This window comes from Apium graveolens, chromosome 8 (genome assembly GCF_009905375.1).
Source record: "Apium graveolens cultivar Ventura chromosome 8, ASM990537v1, whole genome shotgun sequence".
Taxonomy (NCBI): domain Eukaryota; kingdom Viridiplantae; phylum Streptophyta; class Magnoliopsida; order Apiales; family Apiaceae; genus Apium; species Apium graveolens.
In genome coordinates, this window is record NC_133654.1 from 261,776,152 (window position 1) to 261,785,734 (window position 9,583).

The following is a 9,583-nucleotide window of genomic DNA, read 5'->3' on the forward strand; positions in this document are numbered from 1 at the left end:
TAATCAAACTTATTTTCGATTATTCAAATAAAGATAGTACTTTCATATAAGTATATCTTTGGTTATTTAATACTCATTTCAAGTATAAGTCTTACAACTTCTACTTCAATTATTTGTATAAAGATTATTCTTTATGGGAATATTATTTAAATAATAATATTCAGACATTTTTTAAATATATTGAGACTGATTTACTTCATTAAATCAGCATTACTCCAAACACTCTTTAAAGTGTTTTCGAGTCTTCAAAATGATTTTTAAAAGTTAGAGCGGATCCCAAAACTCATTTTTATATTTAAGATCTTCCTTTTAAAAAGGGGATTTAAATACTCGCTCAAAACCTGAGGGATCCGGCTCTATGGTGTATTTTATATTCGCAACAAGGTTGCAGTTTTGGTAAATGAATTGATTACTTACCCAACGTTCGGGAAGTAAGTCCATCTATCGAGTCGGCATAAGCAACATGGGCTCAGTGGGCGTCCATGATAGTGTAAGTGGCTCAGTGGGAGTCCATCAAATGCATAAGTGGCTGAGTGGCAGTCCAGCATAAGGTCCTATTACGACCAGGGTGATGACCAGTGGGGAATTCGTCCATCTACTAGTAGAAAAGGTTACTTATTGGTATCTTTGCCTGATCAGCAAGATATCAGGTTTATGCCAAAATTCTTTCCTTTCCAAATTTATTGGATATTACAATTCTGTTCATACTTTACATGACAGAGGTTTTCAGGAAACGTATGTATATATATAGGTGTATATATATATCGGGACTTAATGAAGTATATCATAACTTCATTTCCTTCAAAATATTTCAAAGATTGAATCTATTCAAGTCTTATCTTGTAGTCTCATCAGTGTGATGAACTTTTGAAACTAATTATAACCTGAACGGTGGTAGTTCAAGTAGTATTTGGAAAAGATATAAGTATATTGGAGTATCTTGTAACTTCATCTTTTAAACTTATATCTAGTAAATGATTATCTTATGCATGACAAAGATTTTCAGAAAAACGTTGAGACAAGGTTAGATATATGAGATCACCTTGCAACGATATTTTTATACAGTTATAAACTGGAACTCTGTGTATATTATATATGGAAGAGGACTTCCAAGATTTTGAAAAGTATATATGTATATATACTGAATATTTTGCGACTTCATCGCATTAAGATATCAACTTGGTTCATTTCTTTTGACCAAGACTTTCATGAGTACTATGAGAAGGCTCATATATTGTTAATCATTATACATATTATTTTGGTGGGCTTGCTGCTCACCCTTGCTTTCTTCTTTCATCACACAACAACAGATAGAAAAGATGAACAGGACCAAGCTCCCGATTCGCAAGCGATTAGGAAATGTTCGGCAGTTTCCTATAGGCGTTGATGTCGCTGTAGCTGAGGTAGAAACTACCAATAGGCTAGGCTTTCAACTTTTGATGTACCAGACTTATGTATCTTTATCAATTGTAATAATGGCAAAGAAATGTAAATCTATTCAGAAACCTTTTTAAGGTGTATTGACATATAATTGTGGAATAAAATGACTTGTGATTATTTTTGGATATTCATCTCTGAGACTATAACTTGTGGTGTGTGTGTTTATTGTGGGGTCACAGTACATAGTAGTTGATTGTGTATTAAGATTGGGTGTTATTAAGGGAAATGGAACTCGTGACAACCCGGATCCACGACCCCGGATTTGGGGGTGTTACAAATTCGATGGGTTCTTTTACTTCAGAAATTTGAGTTAGAGATCAAGGACAGAAAGGGGACTGAGAATCAAGTCGCCGATCATCTCTCGCGTTTAGAGGATCCATTTTCTACTTCACAAGATAAATCGTTGATTAATGAGTCTTTTCTCGATGAGCAGTTATTTGGAGTGCAAGCAGAAGAACCATGGTTTGCAGATATTGTGAACTACCTTGTGAGTAATGTCATGCCTCCAGAATTGACTCCCGCTCAAAGGAAGAAGTTTCTACATGAAGTGAAGTGGTATATGTGGGATGAGTCGTTTCTTTTTCACCAATGAACTGACCAAATCATCAAGAGATGTATTTCTTACAACGAAACCGGGGGGGATCTTGCGAGATTTCCACTCAACGGCTTATGGAGGACATTATGGTGGAGAAAAGATAGCATCTCATATTCTTCAAGCAGGTTTCTTTTGGCCAACGTTGTTTAAGAATGCTCATCTGTTCATTTTGAAATGTGATCGATGTCAACGAGTGGGGAATATGTCTAAAAGAGATGAGATGCCTCTTAATGTGCTTCTCGAGGTCGAAGTCTTCGATGTTTGGGGAATTGACTTTATGGGGCCATTTGTCTCATCCTGTAACAATCAGTACATTTTGTTGGCGGTTGATTATGTGTCGAAATGGGTTAAAGTTAAGGCGTTGCCAACGAATGATGCTCAGGTAGTGCTTAATTTTCTTTACAAGCAGATATTCACAAGAATTAGAACTCCAAGAGTCATAATCAGTGATTAGGGGTCGCATTTTTGTAACCGCAAGTTCACTGCGATGATGAAAAGGTACAATATGAATCATCACATTGCTATGGCTTACCATCCTCAGACTAATGGTCAAGCCGAGGTATCTAACAGAGAGATCATGCGCATTCTAGAGAAGGTGGTGTGTCCATCGAGAACAGATTGGTCTTTGAAGCTTGATGAAGCTGTTTGGGCTAGAGCATAAAGTGTATTGGGCTTTAAAGAAATTGAATCTGGATTTGGATGTAGCTGGTAAGAAGAGGATGCTTCAATTGAATGAGCTCGACGAGTTTTGACTTCAAGCTTATGAGAACAACAAAATATATAAGGAGAAAGTCAAGAGGTGGCATGATCGAGGGCTAGTACTCAAATCAATTGTGCCGGGGCAACAAGTTCTGTTTTTCAACTATCGTCTCCGTCTTTTTCCTGGAAAGTTGAAGTCAAGATGGTCAGGGCCGTTTATTATCAAAACTGTGTTTCCACATGGACCGGTGGAGATTTTTGAGAATGATCTGGGCCAAGCATTCAAAATTAATGGTCAGAGGTTGAAGCACTATTATGGTGAAACGGCAAACCGCGAGGTGGTTAGTGCTGTTTTATTGTTCGTTTGATCTCAAGTTATACGTCAAGCTAACGACGTAAAGCAAGCGCTTCTTGGGAGGCAACCCAAGTTTGTTGTACATTATTAAGTAGAGGAAGCAAAAAGAAAAGAGAAAATCACAAAAAAAAACAGAAAAAGAAAAAAAATCAGAGCTGACTTCAGAAGCCTGGCGCGCCCGCGCTGTCCTAGCGCGCCCGCGCCGATGCCAGTTTTTGGTGAGGATTTCGTGTATCCACCTCCGGAAACACCTGACACTCCACCCGTTGAGGGTGAGGAGCCTGATTCTGATTCTTTATGCCTGAATTCCTTACTATTACCTTCACCGAGGACAGTGAATATTTTAAGTTTGGGGGTAGTAGTTGAAGGAATAGTTTGTGTGAGTCTCATTTAGTTGCATATTCATGATAGTTTAAACCATATAGTTTGCATATTTTTCCATGTAGTTTTTTTTATTTTGTTAGTTTTTATGTTAGTTTGTTCATATAGTTCATGCATTTGCAGTATTAACAGCTTCTGCCCAGAAGTACATAGGAAGTCCTGATTCACTTAGCATTGTCCTAGCAGCTTCAATCAATGTACGATTCTTTCTTTCTACTACTCCATTTTGTTGTGGAGTTCTAGGAGCTGAGTATTGTCTGGAAATCCCTTTATCTGCACAAAAATTATTAAGAGTTGCATTCTTGAATTTTGTTCCATTATCTGACCTTATTGCTCTAACAGGAAGATCAGACTCCATCTCAATCAACTTAATATAATCAATCACCATCTGAGGAGTTTCATCTTTAGAGTGTAAGAATAAAACCCATGTATACTTAGAGTAGTCATCAACAATCACAAGAGCGTAACATTTTTTTTGACATGGACATCACATTAACTGGACCAAATAAATCCATATGAAGTAACTGAAGGGGTGTAGTTATGGATGATGTATCAGTGCTCCTGTGAACTGCTTTCTTTGACTTCCCTTTCTGACAAGCTTCATATAGTCCTTCCTGTATGAATTCCAACTTGGGTAGACATTTCACTAATTCTCTTTTGACTAGAGAATTCATTATTTTGAAATTAAGATGTGAAAGTCTCTTGTGCCATAGCCAACTCATCTGATGATGCTTTTACATAGAAACAATTAACTTCAGACTTGCTTTCAGAGTGCATGTCAGCTACAAACAGATTACCTTTCCTTACTCCCAAGAGTGCAGTCTTCTCATTCTTCTTGTGTAAGATCTGACACTTCTGCTTATCAAATAAAAATTGTATCTCTTGTCACATAATTGACTGATACTGAGCAGATTGTGTTTGAGACCTTCCACAACCGATACATTATCAATGATAACATTTCCAACTTCCAAGCAGCCATAGCCCTCAGTCAAACCTTTGCTATTATCTCCAAAGTAACTACAAGGCCAGCTTTCTCAACCATATTTAATAGAAGGGCTCTATCTCCGGTCATATGTCTTGAGGATCCATTGTCTAGAATCCACACCACAGGGTTCACCTGTGCAATGCCCTGCAATATCAATTGGGTTAAGCCTTCTTCGGAACCCAAATTTGATTGGGCCCGACATACTTAAAAAATTGGCCTTTGTCAGGCAAAACAATATTCTTGACTTTAATAACATCTACTTTCTCAATGCCTGGGCATTTTACCTTGTAAACATCCTTAACAAACTTGTGCTTAAGCTTAGGTACAAATTTCTCCTTCCTAACTTTATGAGGACTAGCAGTCTTAGGTCTATCATGTTTTTTGTTATTCACATGCTGATGAGGTGCAGTCTTATCATTGGATGCATGCTTTGCATTGAAATAAATAAACATGACATTAAATGCACATGACATACAATTAGCAACACCACATGCTTTATGAGATAAATCAATAGTAGGCATGTTATGCATGTTACTCTTTCGACCCACTTCATGAGTTTCTAAGTAAACTTTGGTTGTTTGCACAACTTTGGCTTTGTCCTTAGAAACACATTTGTTGGGTGCAACACTCTCATTAGCAATATCCTCAGAATGCAACTCTTCTTGAATAATGATAGAAGTATCATCAAATGGCTCTGCAATGGATTTTTTTAAAGATAGGTTTACTAACATCTTTAAACACATGTGGTATACCCCTTTCTTCAGCACTGATAAGGTCAGAGGTATTAATGCTTAATCTTCCAAGAGACACATTATAATCAAAACCTATTCCAACAGTTTTATTAATGACCTATTGATTGAAAATCTCTTTAGCTATAACACAAGAGTTGTAGTAAGCTCTGACTTCAATTTCAAGACTAGTGATCTTATCCTTAAGAATAGTTTCCAATTGTTTTTAACAGTTAACCCTATTCTCAAGAAAAGCTACCTCTTCTTTAAGTTTATCTTGATTAATGTGCACTAGTCTCAATTCATTAACTTCCTTTTGCAGAGCATCATTCTGAAGAATTATTCTATCATTTTCATGAGGAGCACAGTCTAATGTACTACTAAGAAGATAAACCATTTCAGCATCAGTAAATGTTACCTCTTTGTTGGGAGATGCATTTGAGTCTCCTATAACCAAGAGTGCAAGTTTTCCAACTTCTTCATCTTCACTATCAGAATCATCCCAACTCTTTCCTTTAGCAAGATAAGCTCTTCCAGATCTGTCCTTTTGATTTGAGTCATAAGAGTTCTTCTTTCCTTGCTTAGGTTTTCTGTATTCAGTTGCAAAGTGTCCTAACTCATTGTAGTTAAAGCAACGAATTGTGCTTCTATCCACCATTCCGGTCTTGTAGCCAGAATTTGAAGTATTAGAAGATGAAGAACCACCTTTCTGAAATCTGTTAAAGCTGGACTTGAATTTGAACTTGGGATCTATTCTGAATTTGAAGTTACCAAACTTTTTCACTATCAGAGCCATGGACTCATGTTCCAGTTGTTCAAGCTCTTCCATAGAGTAGAAATCCCCATCAGACTGATTAACAGATGTCACGCCATGTTCAGCTACTATCACATCTTGGACAGTGTTTGAAGGTAGAACAATTCTTGTCTCTGGTTGAGCTTGTTGATGAGGAGCTTGAGATACCAATGCAGTCAATGTACTGACTACTCTTCCTGTACCATAAATTTCCTTTTATTGAATTTTCTCTAGCTCATATGTTTTCAGAACACCATAAAGTCTTTCCAGTGAGATTTCACTTAATTCTCTTGCTTCTCTAATGGATGTTATTCTATGCTCTAGATCAGGTGGAAGTGTCAGTAAAAACTTCTTGTTGATCTCCTTGATAGTATAGTGCTTTCCATTTATGTTCAAGTCATTGATCAACTTGTTGTATCTCTCAAAGACTTCAGTGATGCCTTCACCTGGATTGGATTTGAAGTGCTCGTACTGAGAAGTAGGAATCTCTAACTTGTTCTCTCTAACTTCCTCTGTACCTTCATTGATCAATTCTATTGTTTCCCATATGTGTTTGGCATCTTTACAGTTCATAGCATGGCCGAGCATTATTGAGTCAAGGGAATCAATCGGAATTAGTTGTAGATAGAATCCAAAGCAGCGTCATCTTTCTCATCAGTTGTATAAGTTTTTGGATCCTTAGGATAAGTTCTTGCAGGGGTAACAACCACATTATCCACCACAACTTCAAGTTCAACGACCATTGGAATTTTTGGACTATTCTTCAAAATACTATCATACTTTGCATTGGCCACCTTAAGAAATAAAAGCATCTTCTTTTTCCACATCACATATTGGTCTTTATCAAACATAGGAATCTTGACGGTTCCAACTTTTTGAGTAGCCATTTTGAATTTTTAAGAGAAATAAAAATTCACCAAATCTTGATAAATCTCAAAAGTACGGATCTGGATTTGTGCTTCAATCAAGTGGCTCTGATACCAATTGTTAGGTCCCAATATGTTTGTAGAAGGGGGGGTTGAATACAAACTATACCGTTTTCTTGAATATATTACGGAATAAAATTAAACAAGGTTCAAGTTAAATATAACTTATATTAAAACTTGAAGGGTGTTACAAATACGGTACATATTACAAGGTTTTAATCTCAAACTACTTAGAACAATTCTAGAATAAATTCGACATGAATTTATTCTATTTTTGTACTAAATGGATCAAATGCTAAAAGCTATTTGAGATTAAAGTCTAGGAATATTTTATCCGCTAGAAGGTTATACAAGGACAAGTAATTAATTTCTAGTGAATTGAATGTTACATGCTAGAAATTAATTTAAGATGTTGCTGGCGGTTGAAGAAGACAGAAGACAGAAGATAATATTTTTGATCTGCTCGGCTGCTCTCTTGCTTCTGTCTGATCTTTTTCTTCTTATGTACACCTTCTTTTAACTTGGAAAGACTATCTCCAAGACTATGATTGTATTACCAAGACTATTGGTGAGTCTTGGTAATACACAATCAAAATACTTGGCAATAATATCGGCAAGACGGTCTCTAGAGCTGCCAAGACAATCGGCAAGACTATCTCTAGAACTGCCAAAACAGTCGGCAAGACTATCCTGGATAGTCTTTCCAATTCATTTGATTGTCTTGCCAATAGTTTGATAATCTCTCTAACATAAAACTAATTAAAATAATTCTGAATTAATTAACTAATTAGATAATTTAATGAGTAAATTAATTCTGATTGAATTAATTTATTTTCATAAATTAACTAATTGATTTAATTAATTAAGAGAGAATTAAATCAATTTCTTGACTGCAACCAATCTTCTGAAAATCACTGAAAATTATGAACAACTTCTATCACTTCAATGTTGACACTCGATGTACTGTCTGGTTCATGAGTGACTAACTTCTCTGACGGTTCTTCATGTCTTGACTTTACGGCTGTGATTTTCTTCAATTTAAAACCCTATTACCTTGTAATGAATATCCGTAAATTTGACTATCAATTTGATGAGATCTCTGTCACTTAAGTGGTTCCACTTTCTTGATTTATTTCACTGAGGCTTGATCAAATAAATGAGCTTCTTTCAGTAATGTAATTCTTCCATAATGTAGATTGACTTTGATTCTTCTTTCTTTGACGAGTAATACTTACTGAGATCACTGTAACTGTCGAACTGCCATTTACTTATTACATTCTTATTTAAGTTGAGTTAAATCCTCGAACTAAACAAATAGGCCATGACATATGCATTTCAATCTCCCCCTATTTGTTTGTTAGACAATAACAACAAATACATAGAGGATAACTCAACTAACAAATAAGAAAAAGATGTAACTTGAAAGACTAAGAAAATAGCATAAAAGTTCTGGATTATATTAAATATTTCCAGATTCCATTAAACACATATAAATACAAGACAGATGTTCCTTTAGACTGAACATGTGAGTACATTGGTCCTATCTTGATTTAACTAAGCTCTAAAGATATGTTACAATGCAGCTTGAGCTTTCTGAATTCAGTTGTCTTCACTTCTGAATTCACTTTCTTTCAAAGATTGCAGCTAATCCTTGTCATAGACACGATCCCTTTCTGAAGAGTCACTGACTGGTGTAACTGGTTGAGCCCTGGCCGACTTCAGCTTATTTTTCAACTGATTGTACCTTTTTGATGTTCTTTTCACAATAATCTTGAATCAGATCAGCAGCTTTAGTTTTGAATTCAGACTTGTATCCAGCAGTTCTTAGATGATGTTCCATCCAGACAAGATGCTTAGCAGAGTAATCTTTTAGAGATTGTGGATCAAGATTGCAGATTTGAAGACAGTCAGACTTAAAGAATCTTACTTGGAAGGGCAAATTAATAACTTGAGGACTAGCCCTACTAGAAAACTCTTTTAGCCTTTCACGAAGAACTTCATTCAATTCTGAGTTTCTACAAACCTTGTTGAGAAGAATCCAAATTTCAGATAAAGAACGATTCTCAAAGAGGTGAATTGATACCTTGAAAGACTCTTCATTCTGACAGTATACAAAGATGCTCATTTCATTTAAGACTTTGTCAAATCCAGCTGTAATCCTTGAGATTTCAATCTTGATAGCATCCATGTACATGTCATTATTTGGATTTGCAGTTTCCAGCCTGTCAAGAAGACGTAGAAAGTCCCTATCATTGTTTGTGCTTAGCTGAGGTAGATCAAGAACTTTTCTCGCTTCATCCCACCTTGCACCAATCTTCTGTTTGACATCCCTTCTTCTTTTTTCAGCTTTAATGTTGTGAAGACGTTATTTTTCAAGATTTTATGCTCTCTGAATTTCTTTCTTCTTGTCAATGATTTGAGATACCTTTTTAAGTTCATCTTCTTTCCTCTTCAACTCTGCTTGCTGCTTCTTGAATTCTTTGTCAAAAATGGGATCCACTGGTGTTTCCTCTTCCCAGTCTTCAAAGTTAGTTTCATCTTCAGCTTCATAGAGACCAGATTTATCTTCAATGACTGGTTCAGCAGGAACATCAAAGATATCAAAGTTATCTTGCTCTCTACTGTAGTAGACATTATCAGGCATGAAAGATGACGATGATTTACCCTTTGTAACTGCATCA